General features: G+C 43.0%; 1 protein-coding gene across 2 annotated transcripts in view; it reads left to right on the plus strand.

Moving 5' to 3' along the window:
* The first annotated feature begins 18,423 nt into the window (after positions 1-18,423).
* KMT5B (lysine methyltransferase 5B) overlaps positions 18,424-24,098 on the plus strand; it is a 326,116-nt gene continuing 320,441 nt past the window's right edge. The window contains exon 1 of one of the 2 annotated variants that reach the window (XM_069223050.1): positions 18,424-18,530. The gene's annotated coding sequence lies outside the window, so the exon portion shown is untranslated. Of the gene's footprint in view, positions 18,531-18,601; positions 18,885-24,098 lie in introns of those variants that run through there. The other variant, XM_069223048.1, reaches the window with a different exon arrangement.

Raw genomic sequence — 24,098 nt, forward strand, 5'->3', positions numbered from 1 at the left:
CATTAGATCCAATAGCTGATACCCTTACAGGGTGCATGAAAAGCAGTGCAGTGACTTCTTTGGCAGTTCTTCAAAGGGAAGCGATTGTGATGGGGTACATAAGTTTTGTGTTACATTCAGTGGAGACATTGCTAACTTGTACACACAAACTAATTTAACTAAGTAGACAGTTGTTTAACTAAGTAGAGCAGATGATTCTGGAAGCAGGGAACATTATAATCAAACGTTGCTGTGAGGATTGTGGTGTATTATATGGTGTGGATGTACGACCTTGTGTGTTATACACTCACAAATCGGTCTTGGGTCTAGTTAGGCTTGTTTATAAAACCTTTAACTCAACACCAGATAGATGTGTGTAGGAAGCTGGCTCTTTATCTGATATATCAAAATTAGGTGTATTGTATAAAGAGTTCAGGTGTTACCTTACTAGTGGACAGGGGCTTGCTCTAGTACTCCCAAGGTGCTCTCTTAGGGGATACTGTGGTTGAGCAGCATTAGGCTTATCAGAGAGGAGTGTTAGACATCTACAAATACACACACAGTTAATAAATGAAACACACGACTCAATAAAGAGATCCACACTAATATACCAACAAAATAGCAAGTATCTTTGTATACGTTTTGGCACCAGAATCGATACGATCATGGAAGTAAGTTTTGCAAGAAAAATCTAAACAATTTAGAAAAGTTGACAGAGTGCAAATCTTGAAAGCTGCAATGTTATCCTAGGGCGAAAAAACAAATACCGTGTATAGGTAGAGTACAGCAACCAATATCCTGTACTTAAGGTAGGTATAGGACAACGTCCAAGGCCACATCAACAGGTCAAAACAGGCAGCCCTGGGGTGGCCGGGTATAGATGTGCAGTACAGCATCGGGTGCCCAATGTTAGTCAAAGCGGATCGGTCTGGTTCAAAAGAGGCCGCTGGTTAGGACTTGGGAACCAGTCAGGGTGAACCACCAAGTGGGCTCAGTTCTTGCAATGCTCAGGGAAGAAGAGACACCAGTGGTCATCTTCTCCTCAGTCTATGGCATCTGGGTCCAGAGGGTTCTTGGACCGTTGTGTTTGCATTACCTGCGGTGGTTGCGGTGGAGGGGGGCCCACAGAAACAGGCTGCAGGCGTGGGCTGGAAGACCAATCCAGCTGAACTGAAATTTCACAAGCCTGGGGGAAGCAGGGACCGGATGCAGAAGTGCAGTGGACCGTCAGGTTGGCGTCACCGGAGGTGGTTGAGAGGGGCCTGCACAAAGAGACTGCAGGCGTCGGTGTGAAAGGTTGCAGTGGGGAAACCCACAATGGAGTAGGTCTCTGGAGAGGCTGGGGACTATGCTGGCACCGTTGGCCCACTTCAACTTGGGCTAGGAGGCAAGGTGCAGTGGTGCTGTCTGGCCTTGGGTTTCTGTTGTCTGGAATCCTCTTCAGTGTTTCTTGGGTGCTTGCAAAGGTGCAGGGAAACAGCTCTGCTGCTCCACTGGAGTTCCCGATGCTCGGGTGAAGGCTGACAGTCTTTCCGGGCTTTTGGAAGTTTCAGCATCTGGAGGATGAGGCATCTTTCTCGCCACTGTTGGTCAGCAGGCAGGCAGGATTGGCACCAAGTCCATCACTGGTCTTTTTTGCGTTTTGCGTCTCTTCAGGTCAGAAGGATCTGATTTCCTGGTGCCAGGTGCTCCCCTAAATATGGAATTTAGGGACACTGCGAGGAGTGAAGGGTAGTAGCCAATGGGCTGCTTACCCCTGGGGTCACTACAACCCCTATAAAACCACTTCCTGAAGAAATGGGCATAACCCTGTCCCGGAGTTCCTACTTCTGCCATCACCAAGATGGCAGACTTTCAAGAATTGTGTCCACATCAGGCAACTTCTCTTAGGGATGGGTCTGACCTGAGAGGTGGGCATGCCTCCCTGACTACTAATTTATCGCCTGTCCAGGTGTCAAATGGAACCTAGGTCAGTGGGAGTCAGCAGCCTCTCCTTTGATGGTAGCCAGATGTACATCTCAAGGCGATGGACTTCTTTGAAGCCCCTTGCCTTTGAATGCACTTTCGCAGTTCATCCAAAAGGGGAGGGCTGTGCTAATACCCCAGCCAGGGCAGGCTCTATTTCAGTCCGCCCGAGAGAAAAGTCTCTCATCCTTGGGGGTCAGAACCATGTCTGGTGGTGGCAGGCTAGTTCGAACTAGTCAGCCAGCACACAGGTAGTGGAAGGTTTTCTCAGGAAGCACCTGTAAGGTGACCTCTGGGTGCATGTATTAATAAATCCACCACAGGCATCAGTGAGGATTTTTAATATAAGATTTTTGATAGCAACCATCCCTTATTTCATTGAACTCATCATGTAGCCAGGGAACTCGTTTTGACCATTGTCCAGCAGTACTTAAAAATGCCTTCCCTGTTCACATACTATGTCTAAGAATCGACAAAGACATAGCAGGGACATATCTGCTCTTGCAGATATGTCCACACATGTAACATAATGCACCCTGCCTTAGGGTCGTAAGGCCTGTTGTAGGGATGACTTACATATATTGTATGCAGTGTTAGGGGACATGGCACACAAACTGTGTGCTATGTCATGTTTTCACTTCTAGCTGCGCCAAGACACAGAACCTGAAATGGCAGCCTGTCTGTACTAGATTAGGGGTCTCCGAGGATGGCACAATACATGCTGCAGCCCTTGGGGACCCTCCTTGGTACTCAGTCCCGAAGCATCAGGGAGACCATTTCCTAGGGACATGCAAGGAGGCCAAAGGTATGGCCAACTGGGGAACAATTGAACAGTTTTAGGGAAAGAGATCTGCCACTGGGGACCTGGTTAGCATGAGCCGAGTGCACTCTCAGACAAAATTGCATCAAATACCAGGAAAAGTGGGGGTGACCATAACAAAAAAGGGCAATTTCCTGCAATGTGGCTTTGAGCAGCAAGGCATAAACAAGGTAAAGCACTTATAAGTACCAAACAAGATATTTAAAAAAATTTTTTTTAAAAACAACCTGAAAGAAATCCAACACCAATTTATAAAAATAGATAATAGTTTTTTGATTTTTTAGACACCAAATGAAGACAATATACCAGAGGGTTCTATGAATATAGATTTTAAAGTAAAACATTAATCTCAGCGTTGTAGGCCAAAACACAGACAAGCACTGGTAACCGTAAAGTTGAGAAAATATTGAAAAGTTTGAAAGAGTTGTTTTCAACTACTCCGGTCTGAGTGGGGAGGCCAAATACAGCAGGGAGAAGATCAGTGGGGCCAAAAAGGAGTATTTGGACAGTTACCTGGTAACCAACATAGTCTCAAGTCCAGTTCCACACTTTACATCAAAACCGCCATTAACTTTAATGACGTGGTTCTGATGCTGGGGATATAGAATGCAGAGAATGCTCTCGGTACTACGTGGTCATTCCTCATACATGGGGTCATTTCTCTGTCCACAGATAAGGTACGGAAACTTTAGCCACAGAATTCAGGGTCCCTGAAAGTCCTCTCTAAGCCGTTAGAAAGTAAGCTGCAGCTGGGCTGCGAGTCTCCATACACAGCGAGTCCAGTCATATCCTATGTTGGAGACGTGTGTCCCTTGGGAGTGACCAAGCCAGACTAAGACGACACTCCCTTGGCGCAACTTTCAGTCATTGAGGATCGGTCTCTCAGGATGCCCAGCGGTGGTTGGTGATGATTCCAGAAATGTGGATACCAACTTGCCCGATGGGGCTTCTTCAGCTTTGATGACACTAGTGCTGGTCGCAGGAGGTCAGCTGACTGACCCTTGGAATCACTTCTTTGGTCTGAGGCTCAGTATGACTTTCCCTCGTGCCGGGAGCCACAGCCACAGTCCTCTCTTTGCTAGCCCAAAGTTTGGCAGGTGCAGTCCAACAGGCGGTGCAGCCACTCCAACCAGGTTCAAGGTTCAGCAGGGCAGTCCTTCTTCGGTCCTTTCTCCAGCTCCGGCGTGATCTGAGGCTAAGGGTGCCTTATTGTGCCCAGAAACTTCCCTGGGGGGGGGTGATGCAGTCACTAGCAAAAGGGCTAACAGGATCCGTCCTGCCCAGTGACAACTTATGGCTAAGTGTGGAATTTAGCAATCCCAGAGTGGCCTATTCTGCCCACTCCTAAGATGTGTGAACCCTTTCTTGGATGTTAAGAGTTTGGCAGCCCACCCTACTGGTGTGGCTGCACACCACTGGGAAAACTCGTCTCTGTGTTCCCGTCGCCAGCCTGTCTTCTTCAACTAAGCAGCAATCCTTCCGGAGTGTGAGCACCAGCTGCCCACCAAAAGTTGCTTCACATATGAAGCTCGCCTTTTGGGGCAATGCTCTGAGTAGGTTCCTGCGAGGGTGAGGTAACACCACTCACTGTAGCAGGCTTCTATTGTTCCTGAGGCTAGGAGTCATTCACGCTACCCCCCTAGGATGGCAGAAGGCTGCCTGGTGGCCAGCAATTGTGTGATGCTGCTCGACAAACTGGGTACCAGAGTGACAACTATCATAAAGTTGCCTTTCCTTAAAGGTGACATTAAATTTGACTTGGGCATTGAGTCAGGTTTAATGCCACAGTAAATTTGTTACCTGGGAGTACCCATTTTAGTAGTCCCCTTCAGAAGTGAGCCTGGTTGAGGGGTCATCCGATAACTCTGTTAGTCATTGCGGCTACTATCTTTTCAACAGCAAAAATGACAATCTGGGTGTGTTGCTGTCAGGACATATTAGAAGCATATGTCTTACTTACTAATATACAGCTCCTTTCCTCAGGGCTCCATAGGCCTTCCTTGGGGAGACTTACAAATATTGTTAAGGGAAGTGGGGGCTTTGCCATTGGTTCATATGGCAAAGTTGAACAAGCAGTTTAAAACTGCTCATCCAGGCTGCAGTAGCAGGCTGGGAGCCATTTGTTACTTTGCCCCTCACAGGGTAGCACAACATGTGCTGCAGCCCTGAGGGAAGACTATCTTACCTGCCCTGGGGACCCTTAGTACTAAATACTGCAGACTTATAAGTACGCCAGCTCATGCCAAATGGGGGTAGTCAGTTCAATATACACCTTGTAAGGGGTTAGGACGCTGGCACTGAGGTCTGGTTAGCAGGCATCAGTGCACACACAGTTGAAAACCCAGAAGCATCAGTCCAAAGCTTTGGGGTGATCATGCACAAAAAACAAACAAAACAAGGCATTTCCTTACAGTTGCAACACCTGAAATACTGCCACACTTTTACTTTTGCCAAGGACGAACGTACTCATTAAATAGATTACAGTGATCATGATTGTATTGAGGTGAAAGAATTATAAAACGAACTAAGACCCAACATTCATGATGCACCATTCAAATGGGCTGATTTTATTTGTGGATGTTTTCTGTCTGAGAGGCCGTTAGGGAACCCGTTCAGCAACACATGCAATTACTACAATAACATATATTATGGAAGCATCATACTTTTGTAACGTAACATCACCACAAGTAGCAGAATTGACCGCAATTACAAGAGCATACTGCTTGGCCAATGCATTGAGTGTTGCAATCTATACGGATAGTCAATGTTTTTGGAGTGGTCCATGATTTTAGTCAGGTGTGGTCACAAAGGTGTTTCATTACATCATCTGGTACATCCATTAAAAGTGGACTATGAATTCCAGATTTACCAGAGACCCTACAATCTCCTAAAAAGATTGCAGTTGTAACATGTGCCGCACATAAGAGTGTAGATGACATGGTCTCACTGAGCGATAATTTTGCTGATGAGGTTTCAAAGTACTGTGTTCTTGCATTTGGTTTGTTATAATGAAATGGAAAAACTAAACAGTAAATGCAAAATGCTAAAAGCTTCTTATCATTGTCAGTCCAATTTTGGAAGAGTTTAGGGACTAAGGTTGAAATAAACTTCCAAAATTAGTACTTTAAATACTTGTTAAGTTAAACTTCATACAACCTTCTATGCATGCTTCTTAAAAATAGAAGCTCACATCCATGATAAACCAAAATAAAACTTTATTCTCTTCTAAATATCTAAGACCACAACAAATAAAAAAGTACACTTATCTTTGCATGAGCAGCATTTAAAAGAGGGGGACAATTGTAGGTTTAGACCTGTAGTTTTATGTTTGATTCTAATTCTGGATTGGTTGTTATGGTATAGCCTACGCTTTAAAGGGGCTGCTGTGAAAGTGGAATTAAAAAGACTAATGCATAATTCTAGCTTCTATATCTTTAATGAAATATAGATTCTTTCTAGATACCCTTTGGAAAGTTACTATTCCCAGGGAAATTATATTTCTAAATGAAACTGTCAAACGTGTGTCTAACAACCTAAAAATTGTTTAACAAGAAATTTTAACAAAAAAGGATAATAAATAATGCAAGTGGCAGGATGACGTTAATTAAATAAAAAAAAGTAAATGGCATGTTTCCTGTAACTAACAAAACACATATGGAATTATAAATGGAATTAACTATGTGTGTGAGCTCTGCATCTTTCAAAGGTTTACAGACCATGAATTACAAAAATTGATTTAACACATTTTGCAGGTTTAAAATGGCAAGAAAACCACACTGGTACAGATTTAACTGAAATAGTACAGAAGGGAATTATACCATTTATTTTGTATAGTTCAGATGGAAGAGCATTGTGGCCAATAGATATTGAGGTATGTATGCACAGATTTTTGTAAATACCTGCTGGGCCATTGGCAAACTAACCAGATCCCTGATAAAACATATATTCTTCCATGACTGTGGCTACATATAGCCTGGGGAAATGATGCTACAGGTGGCAGTTTACCTTATTGTATGTGTGCTGTGAACACTTGTCAAAGCCTAATGAAGATATAGATTTGATAGATTTCATTTTCAGGACACATCCTTTAAAAAACTAAAAGATGTATATATACTTTGGTATATGCTGCTACAAAGAAGGAGCAGGCATAGTCTGAAAGAGAGTCTGCAGAAAGAATTAGAGAAAGACAGAGACATAGGGGTCATTATGATCTTGTCGGTCCTGCCCCGCCACGCCGTGTGGTCAGACCGCCGACAGCATAGTGGTACAGGACCGCCAAATTATGACATCGCTAATGAACTGGCTGCATCACAGCCAGTTCCCCATCTGTACGCCAGAAGGGGTGGGACTGCCTTCGACCCGGAGGTCCACCTAATACCTTTTGAGTATCCTTACCGTCAGGGATTCCATGGTGGCAGCCCCGCCCCGAAATCCCAGGTGGTAAGGATACTGCCTACTTACCTGGTGGTCGCGGTGGTCTGCTGGGAGGGAACAGGGTCCATGGCGCTAGCTCCGCCAGAGCCCCACCAACACAACACTGCCACGCCGTTTACAATGTTGTAATATGGCGGTTGGTGTTGTAGTGACGTGGCAGTGGCGACGGAGCAAGCTCCTCTAGACCACCGACCGCCAGTATGGCCACTGGCGGCTTCACCGAACAAATAGTGGAGGAGAGCACCCAGCAGCCATAATATGGCGGTCTGAAGACCGCCAACACTGGCAGTCATGTGGCGGGTGTGACTTCGGCAGTCTACGAAATAGACTGCCGAACTCAGAATGAGGGCCATAATGCAGAACCCATTCAAAATAATTGACAATTGTTTTAAAACACTCTCAAAACACATATACTCCATCTCAACCATTATGTCTCATGCTCTCAATCTTTCAAAAGATGAGTTGAATCTCCTGCAACAGGAGGAGGCCCAGAAGAGGGCAATCTTTTATGAATAGAACAGACATAGAGCAATTATTTTTCTGTAGCAGAAGATTCACATTGTACGTGACTCTTGCATGGGGTAACCTTCATTTCTATGATGGTCAAAACACACATCCTGAGGTTGGTATGAAAAACTACACAATACATTTCTAAGAGGTGTCAGAAAATTCCCTTTTAAATTCAGCTGTTGGACTGACGAAAGTCCTGCATTCATTAACACATATGCATCCACCACCCCACAAGGACACTCAATCCTTTGTGATTCTAGCACGTTGCACAGCGTATGAAGCCTTTAGAATCCTGGCCTTGCTTGTAAATTACTTCTAACACATGCCCCTCTCATTCCTTCTCATAATACGCTCATAGGAAATTGCTGTTATCTAATTAGAGAACATTCTTTTTGTGGGTTATTCTCAGGTTTTGTCTATGTGTTAACTGTTCAAAAGACAGTGAAATGCTATGGTATAGCATTCTACTTTATCCCAAGAAAACTGTTTGAAAGTGTTCCTTAGACATACTATATATGTGCTTGCACACCATATTTCATGCCTACAACACAACAAACACAATCCATGACTTAACAATGGATCTATTATTAAGACTATTTTTGGATTAATTCCTCCATTCTTCAGTTACTTGTTTTCAAATCTGTTTGTTGGAATCTCAACTACACTCCTGATAGTTGGTTGTGCAATTTTATTTTTACCTAGTGAGGAAATAAAGTGAGCTCAACATGAATGCAAAGTGGATGAAAATTATATCTACCCAAGTGAATCCCATTATAGTGAAGCAATGGCACTCTAATGTGGAGAAGAACAGTTAAACAGATTAAGTAAAAACTGGCCACTATAATTTTACAAATTCCTAGCTCCTCAAGTGAGAACCGCTTTCTAGTGCAGGATCTGTTACGAGACAGTTTTTCTGCATATTCCATTGGAGCAACCACTACTGTTTCCGGATATTTGGGAAATAATTCAAACAATTAGAATGGATCAAGCATGTTGTACTGCAATGCTATATCTGAAAAGCACAATAATAAGAGGCTCAGGCCGAATAGGGTGCGAATAATGGTAGAAGGGAAGGGGAGATGCAGTGTCCTGCTGGTATCACTTAGAGCCGACTAGGTTAAAAGAAACAGTGTGGGTATAGCCAAACAATGTCTTGTTGAATTAATTTATCTTGGGAGTAATTAGCAGCTGGTAATGTGCAATAGTAATGTGTAATGTATTGAGGCTGGTGGTGGGGGAATGGGAAGGTGGAGCTTCATACCAGGGGCACTGAACTGCATCAACCATGGGTAATTTATTGTTGAGATGATATGTGATTCACTCACAAGCCACCCGATGAAGCTCAAGTTGCCACCTGGTTTGTGATGGGACAGTAGGTTGCCGCAAGTGACAAAGGATACATAGCTTAGCTGTGGCCAATGATGTAGCCAACAATCGATGTTTATACAGTGACATGTCAGAAAGATCTGAGTTGTCGTGGAGGAGGGCTAGCTGAGGAAGGTTATGAAAGGTGCGAGATCACCATGTTGGATTCTTCCCCACACATAACCCCAGAAAGCAGAAGGCACTGGGCACAACCATAAGATATAAAATAGGTCACATTGATCAGAACCACATCTCTAGCAGAGATTGAGGGAATAAGGTTTACCCGTCTGAGATTACAGGGGAATGGGGGGCAATACTAATCATTCAAATCTTAAAATATAGAATTTCAGAAGGGACACTCGGAGGACTCTGTCATGGTCAAGGATCACAAATACCCAGGCATCTGGAGTATATTTCTTCTCCAGCAGTAACTGTCACCAAAGTCTGTTACGCATCCAAGTCAGAAGGAAGTGGAGAATTTTAATTAGGTACCCGTAGAGGCTTAGCACTATTCCTTTCTGTTGGCCAAGGGTCCATAAGTATTGAATACTGGGTAACTGGGGCAGATCTGCCAAGATGACTCCACATACGGAGAGTGGGCAATGTGCTAGAAGTGTTCAATCTGCTGCAGGCTACAATTGTACTAAGACACCCAATATAGGGGTTGCCCACCTAGATAGATGGATGCTTTGTGCCACAGAGGGGCCTTATGGAGTAAAAAAGGTGATATCCCCACTAGTTTATGAACTTCTTTCCATGCCACTGCTGTTGGCTCCGAAATCGGGTTTAAGACAGCTGTCGTGTTGGCTGTGGTTAGATGGGGAGAGTTCACTTGGTTTGCAGAGTGTAAGAGATGGTGCTCTACGAGCACCTAGTATGGCGTCTCATGACCAAGGTGTACATCATCAACAGCTGAAGACAATTCATAAATCTTTTTCAAAGCATAAAGCTTCTTAAATTTTCCGGAAAAGAAGCAGCATTGTTATTAGTGCTTGGATGTTGTTTCCAATATTGCAAGTTCAAAAATAACTGTGCAATAATTTTTTACTAGCATCTGATAAACAGAAGCTGCTAGTGTGTGACCATGTAATACATTTTAACCTGCTTCGTGCTTTTTAATGCCTTTCACAGCTAGTTTTTGGTTTATTTGTACCAAGGCACAATAATCAAAACAGAAACAAATTTATAGGCTTGTTCATACCGGTAGACAAATGGCAACGTCTTAAAGTATGTCACTGCAACGTGATCATTCAGATTGCGTGAATATATTCGTATTTTCACATGGTTTGAGTAGCATTTCTAGTTATTTTATAACAAGGTTTCAAAGAATGAATTATCATGAGTTCTCACTTTCTGTCTTAAAAGCTATTTTTCACAAAATGTAAGCAGTTCAAAGGTTAGATGGCCTTCAGAATGTTTGCTCTGTAGATGTTCAACAACATGCAGAGTATGTACACTGGAGCGGAGTGAGAGAGAAAGGACTTTCGTACCACAGATTTGAGACAGGTCATTCAGAAGATGGAAACATGTTTCTTTGCTGAAAGCTCTGACAACTTCAAAGAAATAGCTGCCAAAATGTGGACATAGGACCAGCAGCTGCTGTCTCTTTATTGAACACTGCTTTCACTGTCCAAAAAGATATGCAGATGTGAACCATCTATGAAATATGAATAAACCTTTTTTGGTGCTAAGTTTAGCTTAGTTCAGCGAAGGGAAGGCAGAGGTTTGGAAATGTAGAGAATCTCGGTAATATCTTCATCAAGTTTCAGTATTTTCTGATGTTCTGCTTGCTAACAAATATCATTGCCACTTTTATGTTTACATTTATTCACAATGTATACACTTGTGAAGTATTCTGATTTTTTATAAATCCTGAAAATATACTATTAGTATACTAGTGTTTGTGTGTCTACCCATGATGAAAGAAGGTTGTGAAGTTCCATATGATTGTTACCAAAAACACAACTCCCATGCAATGTTCAATGGGCTGGGTGTGTGTGTGTGATGGGGGGGAGATGGGGGGAATTAGCAATCCCTTGGGTTATATCAGGGGTTGGGTTTTATCTCAGGTGGGCGCGCTGATAAATTCCTTGTTGCCAAGCGTAGAGAACCCTCGCCAGGACTGTGTTCTGTAAAATCCAGATATTATATATTCACTAAAAAAAACAAAGGTTACAGGGACATTATAGATAGGTTCTGAATATACACTACAAAACCAAAGAAATTCAGCTGTTATAGTGACAGTTATTTCAAGTAACTGTAACTCGCTCCCTAAGGTAATTATAACTCGCGTCCCGGTCATGCAGTTTTCTCATCAATCATTTTTTTGCAAATCTTGCAGTGATAACATCCATGATGCCATAGAAGAGGTCATCAGTGATATATGTGTGGTAATTAGCTGGGCATGGCCATTGAAGGTTGTGAGTTATAGTTACCTTAGGGCACGAGCTATAGTTATTTGAAATAACTCAAACAGCTGAATTTCTATGGTTTTGTGTGTGAAAATTCAGCACCCAACTATACCGACCCAGTGAATTTCTAAGATTTCTGTTACTTTAATTTTTTTCAGTGAATTTCTATGTTTTTTAACACACTTGGGGGGTGGGGGAGTAGGCCACAAGATCCGTCGTCAACCCCTCAGATGCATGCAGCCCCACACCACACATGGGTGTTGGCTGCAGGGCCTGACCTGTGAGCAGGCCTTATGCTCAGCCCCCCACATGCTGCCACCCCCGCATGCATCCACACACATACTCAGCAAGGGTTGGCCATAAGGCCTTTGGCCAAAAAGATGAGGCTTCTAGGTAATTTTTCACATTTGTAAACTCGTAGCAGTTAAAAAGGAGACGATATGCTCTGTTCTCAACCGGAGATAACAAGATAAAACCCACTCGTCACTGCAGAACAGATGCAATCATTTTCTTCAAGGATTTCAGATAATTTTTCAAGGTAGAACTGCAGAGAGAACACACTTGCTTTCCCTTGGCCAAGAGCAAGAAGTTAGGATGATTGGAACCTTACAGAAGCAAACCTTCAACTAGGGCACCTGCTTAGCTTATATTTGGAAGTGCTTCCAGTTGAGGTTTATTTTCTGTGAAATGAGCATTGGTGCCAAAATGCATCCCAGTCTGCTTACTTAACCAATGAGAGGCCACAGTTTTATGCAAAATGTCTATCCAACTGCAGTACTGGCTAATTACTAAGTCCTACCTCATTGGGAAAATGTATAGTACATATTCTACACTACACCTGTGCAAAGGGCCCGAGGTAATGTTTCAAGTGACCTTGTGGGTCTATATGGCCCCCGCTGCCCCTTCTGGCTCCCACACAGCTAAAAATGTTGCTCCCTGCATGCAGGAGCAATCCTTTTATCTGTTTTCCTGCCCGCTTGACAGCAGACAGGAAAACAAATGAAAAGTACACTCCGAGCTAGCGAGTTTCCTGCTCCCACCTGCTGGGAGCGGACTTACATTTTGCTTCAGCTTGGTGGGAGGTTTCGAAGCTCCCACTAAACAAAAGTAAACTGCTGATATGGAACCGGCCTCGGATGGTGGTCCCCAGGGCCATCAATGGCTCCTTGAGGGGGGCCGCACTGCACCCCTCCTTTCAGTTTGCATGGACAGGCCATGGGGAGGTGGTAGTTCTTGGGCCGGATATAGCCTGGGAAGGAGGCCGGACGTCCCCTTCCTCCTTTTTACAAGCTGTGTACCCAGGGAGGTGGCTGTCCCCGGGGAAATTTGACACTAAAGAGGGCAGCCCACACAATCCCCTTATTTACAAACCTAGCCCCGGGGAGGTGGCTGTTCCTGGGACCCTTAAAGGCCTATGGGGGGGTGGGAGGGGAAAAAGGGTGCCACACAACCCCCCTCCTTTCATTTTATTAATTTAAAACCCCGGGAGGTGGCGATCCTCGGGGTCCAAAGCAGCCTTCGAGTGAAGGGGCTGCATGCGACTCCCTCCCAATTTCTATTAATTATATATGCCCCTGGGACCTGGCCCACCTGGGGTCAGAAAGCAAAACAAGCGTGAGAAACTGTGTTTTGTTTTTTCCTCTGGTTTTTTTATTTCCCCGGATCTACCATTGTCTGACAGGAAAAATGCTTTTTGGCCTTGGGGGACCCCAGCACCACGGCTAGGGGGTCAGAGTATTTCTTTATTTTTTGGACTCGGCTGAGTCTGAGCCCCAAAATGGGCGCTAACACTTTCTGGTTGAAGTGTTGGCAGCTCATCAGATATCAGCACAGGGACTGTCAGATCCACGTCCCTTGATATACACATTTCTTTTTACTTTAATGTCTCAAAAACTACTGGACGGATTTACACAAAATAACAAAAACAGGTCCTTCAGGACCACGAGCTACCTTTCTGCCAAACTTGGTGTAATTCCATCCAGCGGCTAAGGTTGTAGCCGTGTCCAAAATCCCTATGGGAAATTGCATGGGGAAAAGAGTTTTGGGAGCCCCTTTTTTTCCTGGCCCTCGCTTGGCGAATCACTCCAAAACTTTCAAGACAGCAGCTGAACTGAGTGTGATACTAATTATTCTTGAAAGCCCACAACTTGTTTACCAAATCGTTCTCTATAATGGTATACCATGTCTCAGAATCTACAGAAACATTAACTTTGTGTCCAAATATTTCTAGAGCACAAAGAGGTAATGTCTTGAAACTCATTACTGCCACCAATGCATAGTACAATACAGTTAGAACAGTTATTCTCAGCGCTACTGTTCTTTTAAACCGCTCACGCCTGATTTTCTCTTGCACACGCACACTTTCCAAAACGACCTTGTAACATATCTCATCTATTGCATGGCAACATGTATACGTATGTAGGTGTGATTTGGCTTACATAACGAAAACACATTATTTTTCATATGCTTGAAATAAGAATATTTTATTTGCCCACTAGTTCTTTGTTAACCATTTCTTCGTCACTACACTAATTTGACAAATACTTTCAGCTCTTAATTCTGCCTTATACTTTTCAGATTGTTCAGTTTATAGATTTATCATTTCATTGAATGTAATGTCTGTTCTATTGCACAATTTCTCCTGGGCTTTCTTACTCCTAGTTTTCTTCAGGATTTAATCCTGATTTAATTATTCATTTGATATTTTCAAAATTACATGCTACTGTTCAAAAACAGTAGTTTTTTCTCCAAATCTTTTTAATGAATTTGTAGAATAGCATGTTTTTACAAATGCAGCAGTCAAACAATAAAAAGCTTTAATGGCCAGAAAACCTTCATCTACTAGGAGTAGCTTTAAAGATTACATTTACTCTAGTGACCACATTTAAAACCTTTAACTACTTCAACACAGCATATCAAGATGATCTAGCCATACGGCCCATTCAATATTTGATTATTCAAGAGGCTGCAAAAACGGTGCTAGGAGAACATCTGACTTGATTAAACTGTATTTCGTCAAAGGAGATTTTAATCTTCTCTTTTGGTGTAATAATGCAGAAGCACAAACACCAGTCATGTAAAAAGCAACCACTGGTAATTGTCAACAATATATGTACTCACAGCAAAATAATTTGGAGTCAAAGTTAATGGGATTTCGCAATATTACTGGCGGAAACGAAGCAACAGGAGACAAAATGGTCAACAGTGACCGCTTTACGCATTCATTTTCATCCTGTAGAGCAGAACCATCAAAAACGGCCACTTCATGGATATGTGCTTAGGTAACTATATAATCCAACTTATAGGCCATCCCTGTGTGATGCTCTGCATGCACACTCTAGTGTGGCCATGAAATGCAACCTCCAAGCTAACCCATTAATTGCTGCTTCATGCAAATGTGCACAAAACTTCACACAGTGCGATTCACCAGGGCAGATCTATTCCATTAACGTCATCAGTTCTCAGTAGTATGGAATTAAATAAATGAAACTCATGCTTTGTTCACTGAAGCCACAGCAGTGCTATTGGTGGTCTCTAGCTGGTTGCCTTATGGTTATTCCACTTGTACTGTACTGATTGCTCACTACCAGTGTTATAAAGTAGACTGGTACCAAAGGAATAATATACAAGTAAGAAGGTCACAAGCAATTTGAAGCAAACAAATAAATACACTTTACTATGAGGTGCTCTTCTTCAACTATCTCCTCTCATTTAAACCTGAAAAGTTTAATATCATTTTTACAGGTTTTAACACCCGCACTTGGCCCACTCCAATTAATGTAATTCCCCATATACGTTTTTGAAAAACTCACAACAGCTGTGTGTGTTTGCATTTCACTGTGGGAATACTTGGCCACAGTTTTATTACATGCATAGACTCTTGCGACACAACCTTTGACCTGTCCCTCCTGCCCCACAAAGTCATTTCTGCAAGGGCAGCAGAATCCTTTTAGTCCGCCTTCCAAGCTGAGGGTACGATGCTGTCCCCCCATAGGAGAGTTTGAAAAATGTCTCTGTCCTTGCTGGGCCCTCATTTGCCCGATGTCCTTGGGCCAGCCTTGGCCCCTTTTGTTGGTTTGCCGCTGAGGTGGCTTGAACTGGTAATTTCCGGGTCCCCGGCAGCTGTTAATGCACCGGCCCCTAGTGCCCCCTTCGGGGGCAGCCTCTGCCATACTACATGCTCATACCCTCACATTCCAAAGGAAGCAGACACCTGAAACTTATATCATTAACATCCACACACATCGTTAAATACTATATCACTATCCAATAACAGATCACTCTTGCTTGTAGACACCACAAACTGACTGTATCATTGCCTGCACAGTACTCCACTGCCTTTCGGCTGGGGTTCACACTATACAAATATCACATACATACAAATCTACCTCACAACAGACAGTAGCCTTAATCTCTATTCAAGTGATAGTGCAAACCCCTCAATTTGTATTACATGAATGAACCTAACATTACTTGTGATCTTGCCTCCTGTTTTAAACAGTGATCCACCAGGGTGGAAGTTACTCAGAAAGTAGAGAAGACAGTTTTTTGAATACCCAACCTATGTGTTAAAAGAATTAATAATTTAATTAGTGTGCAATTGCCTCAAAGGGAAGTGTCTCTAATGCTGCAACTGGGACAAAAACAGATTGCAAAACACCAAAAACGCAATGCACTACGGACTACTATAGTGTGGCAGAAAACTGATGAGTCTTTAACTGCTTCCTAAAACTGAAGCTGAAGTTGGGTTGAGCCTGGAAAGATAAAGGCAGTGCATTCCAAGCGTTGGATGTCATATTAGCCAGCGAGCAACCCACCAACCCTAGCCTTTTTAAATATCAGGGGTCACTGTCAGACACCGGCTGTTGGATTGGAGAGCGCAAGAAGGAAAATACCAAAAGAGAGGACAAGCAGGTTTCTAGCCCAGAAGTATAAATTACTTTATGGAAAAGAGCCCTGAACAGACTTCTTTTGAAAACAGTCAGCCAATGAAGATGAAGCAGCTATATGGAGATTGAGGATCTCATGTTCTGTCCTATGACTAAGCGAACAATGGCATTTCGTACCACTTAAAGTCTCTGTAGTATTTGGGAGGGCCAACTAACAGAGTTGCAATAATCAAGCCAGGAGAATTCTAGGTATTGAACAAGACTTTTCCTTACAAAAGATGGAAGGAATGGAAGAATTTTCCTAACGATACCCAAGAGATGAAAACAAGTGGTGGTCAGAGCTTTGATATGTTCTTCAAAATAAGTTGGAGTAAACAATTATTGCAAGGATTCTTGCTTGCTGAGTGTGAGGAGAAATTGTACCTACATTGTCAGGCCAACATTTTAAGGTCTACAGGACAAGACTCCCAAAAAACAATAACTTCTGTTTTCTCTCCACTTGATGCAAGGGAGTTGGATTTTATCAAGTCTGCTGCTTCCTTTTGACACAGTCAATATTTTTTAGGTGATTTTGACAAACCTCCGTCAAATCATAAGTTGAGTTTGGTGTCATTGGCATATCCATAAACTTAAAACCAAAGGAATTTAACAGTTTTTCAAGTGGTGCAACATATAGATTGAAAATAGTAGGACAGAGTGGATCCCTGAGGTACTCCTACAAGTATGACTTGGTAGGGAATACAAAATTGGAAACTGTTTGGCTGTAGTCTTGCAGGAAATATGCAAGCTAATTATAGACTGTGTCCGAGACACCAAAGTCACCTGTGTTTTTTAATAGAATGGAAGGAATGGTGTCAAAAGCAGCCGAGGAAGCAAACAAAATTAGGGCTGCCAAACTTTCCTCACCCAAGATTAGGTGGGTGTTTTTTGTGGCTGTGTCAAAACAGTTTAGTGCCGAGGTTTTCTCGAAATCTCGATTGGGCAGGGTGGAAGAGGTGTTGTTCCTCAAAGTAACTCATTAGTTGTTTCGTAATCACTAATTCTGTTAGCGTCGCAAACAAAGGTAACAAATAAATAGGTTTTGATAATTAGACCGACTGGTTGGGTGAAGCTTAGGCTTTTTCAGTAAACGGGTAACTACGGCAGCTTTCCAGGAATTGGGTACTATTCGCAAAGAAAGTGAGGAACTATATACAAAGAGTGGAGTAATGTTAGTAATTTCTTCAGTTGATGTGACATCCAAAGGAAAAGCAGAAGTAAGAGATACGAAAGCGTTAGCAACCTAATCAACAATTGTGGGCTTCAATGCGAACTAGAATGGAATGTTTGGCTCTCTGTGCACATTGGTATATGAAAGACTCTTAGTCGTGTTTACATGCGCAAGGCAACTGTTGGCAATTTTATGATGAAATAAGTTGGCTACACAGTTACAAGACTACTGAAAACAGTATGAGGATATCGTGTGTGCTGAACACAAAAATGGACTTAAAAAGGCTGTAATGACAAAGAAGCTACTAGCTCGGCTATGCGTGCGATTAACAGGAAATAAAATAAAGCTACTAAACAGTCTTAAGTGATAATGTGCAGCACATTCGACCAGTCGTAGTGTTTTAGTAAGCAGCTTGTTAGATGGTGAGACTTTTAGCTAACAGATTATATATGTGCTAAAATGCCAACGTCCAAAAATCTCGGATTGCCTGATGAGGTTGGTTGGCAGGTATGGACTGCAGTATCCACCACGCAAAAGAACATTCGTCGTGGACTTATATCACTACATGTAAAAACATCTTCCATCAACCCACTCGCTTACGAAAAAGGATTCTGTTAACCACTGCATTGACTTGCCATTCTAACATTAATTTTGAAGAAGGGGATAATTTCATGTCATTCAGACAGCTGCACGCACAATGAAAGAACAAAGTCTGTTCTGCAGTTCTACACTGTGTGCTGCTGCTCAAGACTGCTGATACCGAAGTATAATTCAGACACTGCTCCCGACAAGGAGGCTGGGCTAAATCACAACTCTCCACGAACAACCAATTATGCAGGAAGAGGGAGGAGTCACTAAAACGGAGGAAGATTAGGGGATTGGTTTTAAAAACAAATTCCATGGAATCCCAAATCGCCGTTTATGACAAAGGGATCCGGAAGACACAGGTAACTGGCGTGAACGGAATAGGCGCTAAGAAGCAGACCCTTCCACACGGCTGGCCTTATCCGATTGATCGGTAGCTCCACCCCGCCGCAGCTTCCGTAGGGCGGTTAGCCGAGACCCACCCGGCCTGTACCTGCGTCAGTGGTACGTCACCTCCTGCACCCCCCTCCGTCCCTTCCTCCGCTGCTCCCCAGCACCGCGGTCCCCCGCCCGGGCCTAGGCCCCACCCTGTACTACAGTCGCAGAGTGTCCCTTGTGTACACATCGCTCGAGTTGGCCTCCACGTCTCTCTCCTCGACAGTTCCGTTCCTGCATCTACAGCTCCATCTTGGGCCTGCGCAGCCGCTACGAGTGCGGTAAGGACAACAATCACCTGCCAAGAAAGGCAGCCTAAATCTACGCGGGGGCGGGCTGGGATGCCTTTAAACGGGCTCCTCATCCATCAAAAATCTACATTTAACAGTCCCGCGACCTCTAAGCCTACTGCTCCGCGGGGCCACAGTTCCTTTTATCGGGCTCCGCGCCCACATCCCGTAGGGGCGGGGCTACTCTGCTTCTTGATTTTGTGTCCACTGACTACTCTTCAGGGGCGGGGCCTGACTACCCACAGGCTCCGCCTCCAGTGCTGTGCGGAGGCGGGCTTGAGTGCATCTTTGCTTTTGCTCACAACTTGGGCAGTGGAGCGGACCACTTATGATCTTCTCCTCCCTAAAGTTAACGGGCTGCCACTCTGGTTCTGAATCTTGATCTGTGGACGTGGGCTCAATTGCATTGATACCCCACTCATAGGGTGCGATGAACGTGGACCCTGAAGGGAAGTTTACCTGCGCCGTAGAAAGCAGTGGGTAGACAGAACAGAGGAAGCACTACACTTTTAAAATGACTGTCCCTTTCAGGGTGCCGATTGCTACCTTTTGACCTGACATCAGCTTCTCGAACCCTCGCAGAGTTGCTATCGCAAGTGGTGGGTCATTTTGTAGGGTATCACATTTTTACATGGGCTGGCTTATTGTTTCTCATTCTCTTTCTAAAGCATCGGATGACTTTTAAAACATCTTTGAAAAACTGACAGTTAAACACAGAGAAATCCAGCCACATATAGCAAGAACAATTTAGTTAATTGGGTTCAAATTCGACACATTTTTGGAGACGTTTTTTCTTTCTTTCTTCCAGACAACAGGAGAATCGCTACTTTCTACACTGAAGGAACCTTCAGACAAAGTGACAAGAGTCTGACAGGAAGAGGATAGTGGTTTAAGCAAATATGGCGGCAACTATAACTATTGGTCTTTAGGTTTAAAACCACTTTTATTTTCTAGTCTATTACATGTTGAACCCCAGGGTTCTTCTTTTTCTTAGAGCTATAGATTTCCAATTTTTATTCTTTCACAGGTAACTCGGGATCTGCATTGGTGAAACACAAGCAGATTCAAGGCAGGTGGGAGAGTCACCAGTTTTCTAGGTTCTTCAATTGGAAGGAATTGAAAGCTGTTCCTCTAGCCCTCTTGCATTTCGCCGGCAAAGTGTTAAATAATTTAGCCAATATGTACACAATCAGGTAGGAGTTATTGACAGACATTAGGTGGGACGGGCTCTTCCTTATTATCTTTCTTGGCACACAATATTTGCAAATGAGTGGAGGCTTAACTCCTCTTTGTATGTGTAGTTTATTTTCCAGGAAAGGAGAACTTGCTTGTGGACCATTTGAGTTGCTTCCCCCAACCCTTCAGCATTTATTGTTCTTCATTCAAAGAACTTTCAAATGATACTTTCACGTTTCGAGCCCATGGCCCGATTACTTGCCTCAAAGGAGAATGCTCAGCTTCCCGTCTTATGCAGCCCCAGTCCAGCTCTGGAGGGTTGGACTGTAGATGCTTTTTCAGTGACCTGGCCATGGCCACTTTTATATGCATTTCCTCCTGCACTGTTGATCCAGAGGGTGCTACCTATGATCCTGGTGGAGCATGAGGAATTTTTATTAGTAGTTTCTTGTTACGCCAGTTAGAACTGTTTTCCTCTTCCAGCTTTCAGAATGGCCTCATTGGGTCCCCTCTTTATATTCCTCCTCTGTGTCAGCTTCAGCGTTACAGACCATCCCTCTCCAGTCAGGCTGTGGATGAGGAGCCTGAAAGGTTAAATCATCAAGCTTTGATGTAGTCGAAAGAGGTCCCTTATGCAATTCAGCAGTCCTGATGTACAGCCCTGCTTAAGCTTTACTCCAGGCGTTAAAAGCCCTTTTGAGGTTGTGCGCACAAGTGCTCCGTCCCTGTTGTAATCTCTCTTTGGGCTTTTAAACACGCCCAGGTCACGCCCGTTACTTTCATTGGTTTGTGGGCTTGCCTTTTAAAATTCGCATGCTTTCATTAGTGAAAGGTATGCATATGTCATGCCTTTTTCCATTTTTTAGCGCTCATTGAGCGCACCGGCCAACTACTGAAAACATATGAGTTTTCAGCATGTTTTCCGGACAACTTTATCGTTTTATTTTCTACGCAGCACGATCGCGCTGGGTTTTACATAGCGCAATCGCACTCCTTTTTTTTTTTTTTTTTCTATTTGTGTGGCAAGAAAAGTCCGGTTAGTAGTTTACAGTGCTAATAGCTCTAACTCGAGCAATTGCGAAACCCGTTGCATTGCAAATGCTGGTTCATCCTGGTTTAGAGCAAGGTCTTTAGTCCCTTCCTTGTTTGTTCTTGATAGGATTTTTGGTTTCTTAAAGGAGGGATTTGTTTTGGATGTGGCACTCCCTTACCTTGCCAGAGTGCAATGATCCGTGTTTCTAGGAAGTCTGAGGTAGAGAATTTGGACTTTTCAGTCTCTTGACATTTCCTGATTCCTACCTGGGATCTTCTCTTGATTCTGAGGGCCCTTCAGTGTTCTTGTTTTGAACCTTTGTATTTAGTGTACTTTAGATTTCTTTTTCATAGTGTCTTATCTCTAAAGGACATTTGTTGTGGGAGAAGAGCTATGTGCTTTAATGCTGATACATTTTGTTTCTTTCCAGATAAGGTCGTCTTGACATCAGACTCTTCCTCTGTACCCAAGAATCCATCTGACTGATATTTTACACGACTAGGTGTTACCTGTCTCTTTTCCTTCCACTTCCTCTCAGGAGGAGGAAAGAGTTCATACTTTTGATTTTCACAAATCACTCTCTTTATATATTGAGGACAGTGATATTTAGAAATGTGCAAGCACTTGTTCTGATATTTCTGGGCAAGGTTTGCAACCCCCTTTTGCAACACTTAGTGACCAAAGCAGACTATCATTATAGCCTATGAAAAGGAAAATAACTCTTTACCATGATCAGTTCAGGACACACCGAACAGGAGTATCTTGGCCACCAGAGCCATGTTGAGAGCAGCACCCCTAGACAGTGTGTGAATAGCAGCTGTCTGGTCTTCTCCACACACCCTCTTGAACCACTGTCATCTCCAGGTGGGAGATAGAGTTTCAATAGTTTTCGGTGAAAACCTTTTTGGTAATGTTCTGCATAAAAGTTCTGATTTTTTTTTTTTATATTAAAAACTAGTATTTCTGCATAATTTCTATTCTTAAATATTTTCTGGTTGCTGTTACGGTTTGCTTGTAATCTTACATAGTGAGGACTGTGACGAGTAAGACTGGCATAGAGATAATGCCCAGATTACTTACTGGTCATTTTCATTAAAATTTAGAGTTTAGGTTATCGTCGTCACAGACCTGAGTCGCCCTCCCAACTGTCTCAGGATTGGAAATGCAACCAGAAATTGGTTGTAGGTGATTACTGACTTTTTATAGTTATAGAAAGTAACATATATGACGACTACTCTCTATTTTTTAGGCTGGAAGAGAAAGTCAGCCATATTTGTAGTTTTTGTATGATTTTGCTAGGATAGAATAAACACTTCTATAATCAGAGATATCGTTTCACCCAGCAAGGACGGTGGGAAGGAATCCTAAACTTGGAGTAATGAAGATTACTGGTAAGTAACCTGATCAGAAGCCTTCAGTACTGGTAAAACATTTCTCAAGCCATGTCAAAAGAAGCACTCATTGACAGCACCGAAAGTCTGACCAATGTTGGTCCTATTGGCTTTGCCAGTTCTTGTTTACATTCATGTTTCCCATAATCCTGTTCAAACTAGTTACACTGAATTTCCACTGTGAATAGTATTTGCATGCATAAACACACTTTACTGAAAGATGCTTCGAAGAAATGGTACCTACGTTTTACAGTAGTTTAGAAAAACAATTTTTTTCCAAGTTGCATTCTTGTGAACATTTTATTTTGAAAGCAAAAAGACACCAATCTTGCATTCACGCTTCTGCAAAAAATTGCATTTAATCGAGGATCATACTGAGAGAATTATACGCATCCTCATATTTTTAACATTGGAAGCGTGTGTACACTCTTTTTTTTTATTAGAACCACTGTCAGTAGTGCAGTCTGAGCTTACAGCATTTTATTTAGAACGCTCACCCTAATAATAAAGGCTTTGCATTAATGAAGCTTAATTACAATTTCGAACAGCATTAACATTTAGACACATATTACCACAGCTGCAGACAATTCCTTTCCTTGCACTTAAATGTGGTACTGTTAATTGGCAGCCAAAGGGTTTGTGTTGCAGGGGGTTGGGCCTTCTGGTTCCAAGGACAAAGTAAACTTGTCCTTGACCCCAAACAATATGTCCTGGGCGTTGGGCTATAGGAATTTCACACCCCTGACAACCCAATAAAATACATTATAATTTATTTGTAATTTACTATCACATTTTGAGAACTGCACCTACTCATACTTATTTGTTGAAGGTGTATAGTGTTTTGTTGTTCAATATGTGTTTAGCTATTGTTCCGAGAGCGGCAACTTCTTGCCTAGCTTTAGATACCTGGTTTAGGTGACTGATGGCACTCATCTTGCATTTATTTGACCTTCGAATAAAAGAGGTCGATTCTGCATCTGATCTGATTATATAGCACACATGATTTTGCTTCGGAGACTGTTGGCAGAGAGAATGCACACCCTTCCAGTTCTGCTCAGTTTGTAATGTGATGTATCCTTGGACCGATCACCGCAAGGTGTTTAACCCCTGTCTCCTGAGTATGAAGAGTCGACATGCAACTTCTGTCTTGCCTTCCGTTGCAAGAAGATATTTAGGTACTGGAGGAAAAGGAACTGGGCACACCTAAAAATACAGTAGAGCGCATTATCATATATCTTAGGCAATGCTTTGGCGCCAAACCTCATTCCACTGAAGGGCATTGAGTTACGCCCAACATTAATACCCTTTCGCCCGAAAGCGATCGAGCCTAGATCTTTGTAGCCAAAATCTATTAATCTGAGGCCATACTAGAAGCAAAGAACCCCTTCAACACCAACCTTCGAAGTTCCCATCTACGAGAGACTTGCAGAAGAAGTTGACACCAGACAAAAGCATCTTTTTTATCAAACCTGAAACAGGCAGAATTTCGGCAGCCACTTTCGCTAATGCCTCTCCTCACAAAAAAAGCAAAGGGTAACCTTTGAGGAGGAACTTGCCCCTGAAGGACCTTGACACCCAGCTTACAGAAAGCAGAAGGATTAGGGA

This window comes from Pleurodeles waltl, chromosome 3_1, assembly GCF_031143425.1.
Source record: "Pleurodeles waltl isolate 20211129_DDA chromosome 3_1, aPleWal1.hap1.20221129, whole genome shotgun sequence".
Lineage (NCBI taxonomy): Eukaryota > Metazoa > Chordata > Amphibia > Caudata > Salamandridae > Pleurodeles > Pleurodeles waltl.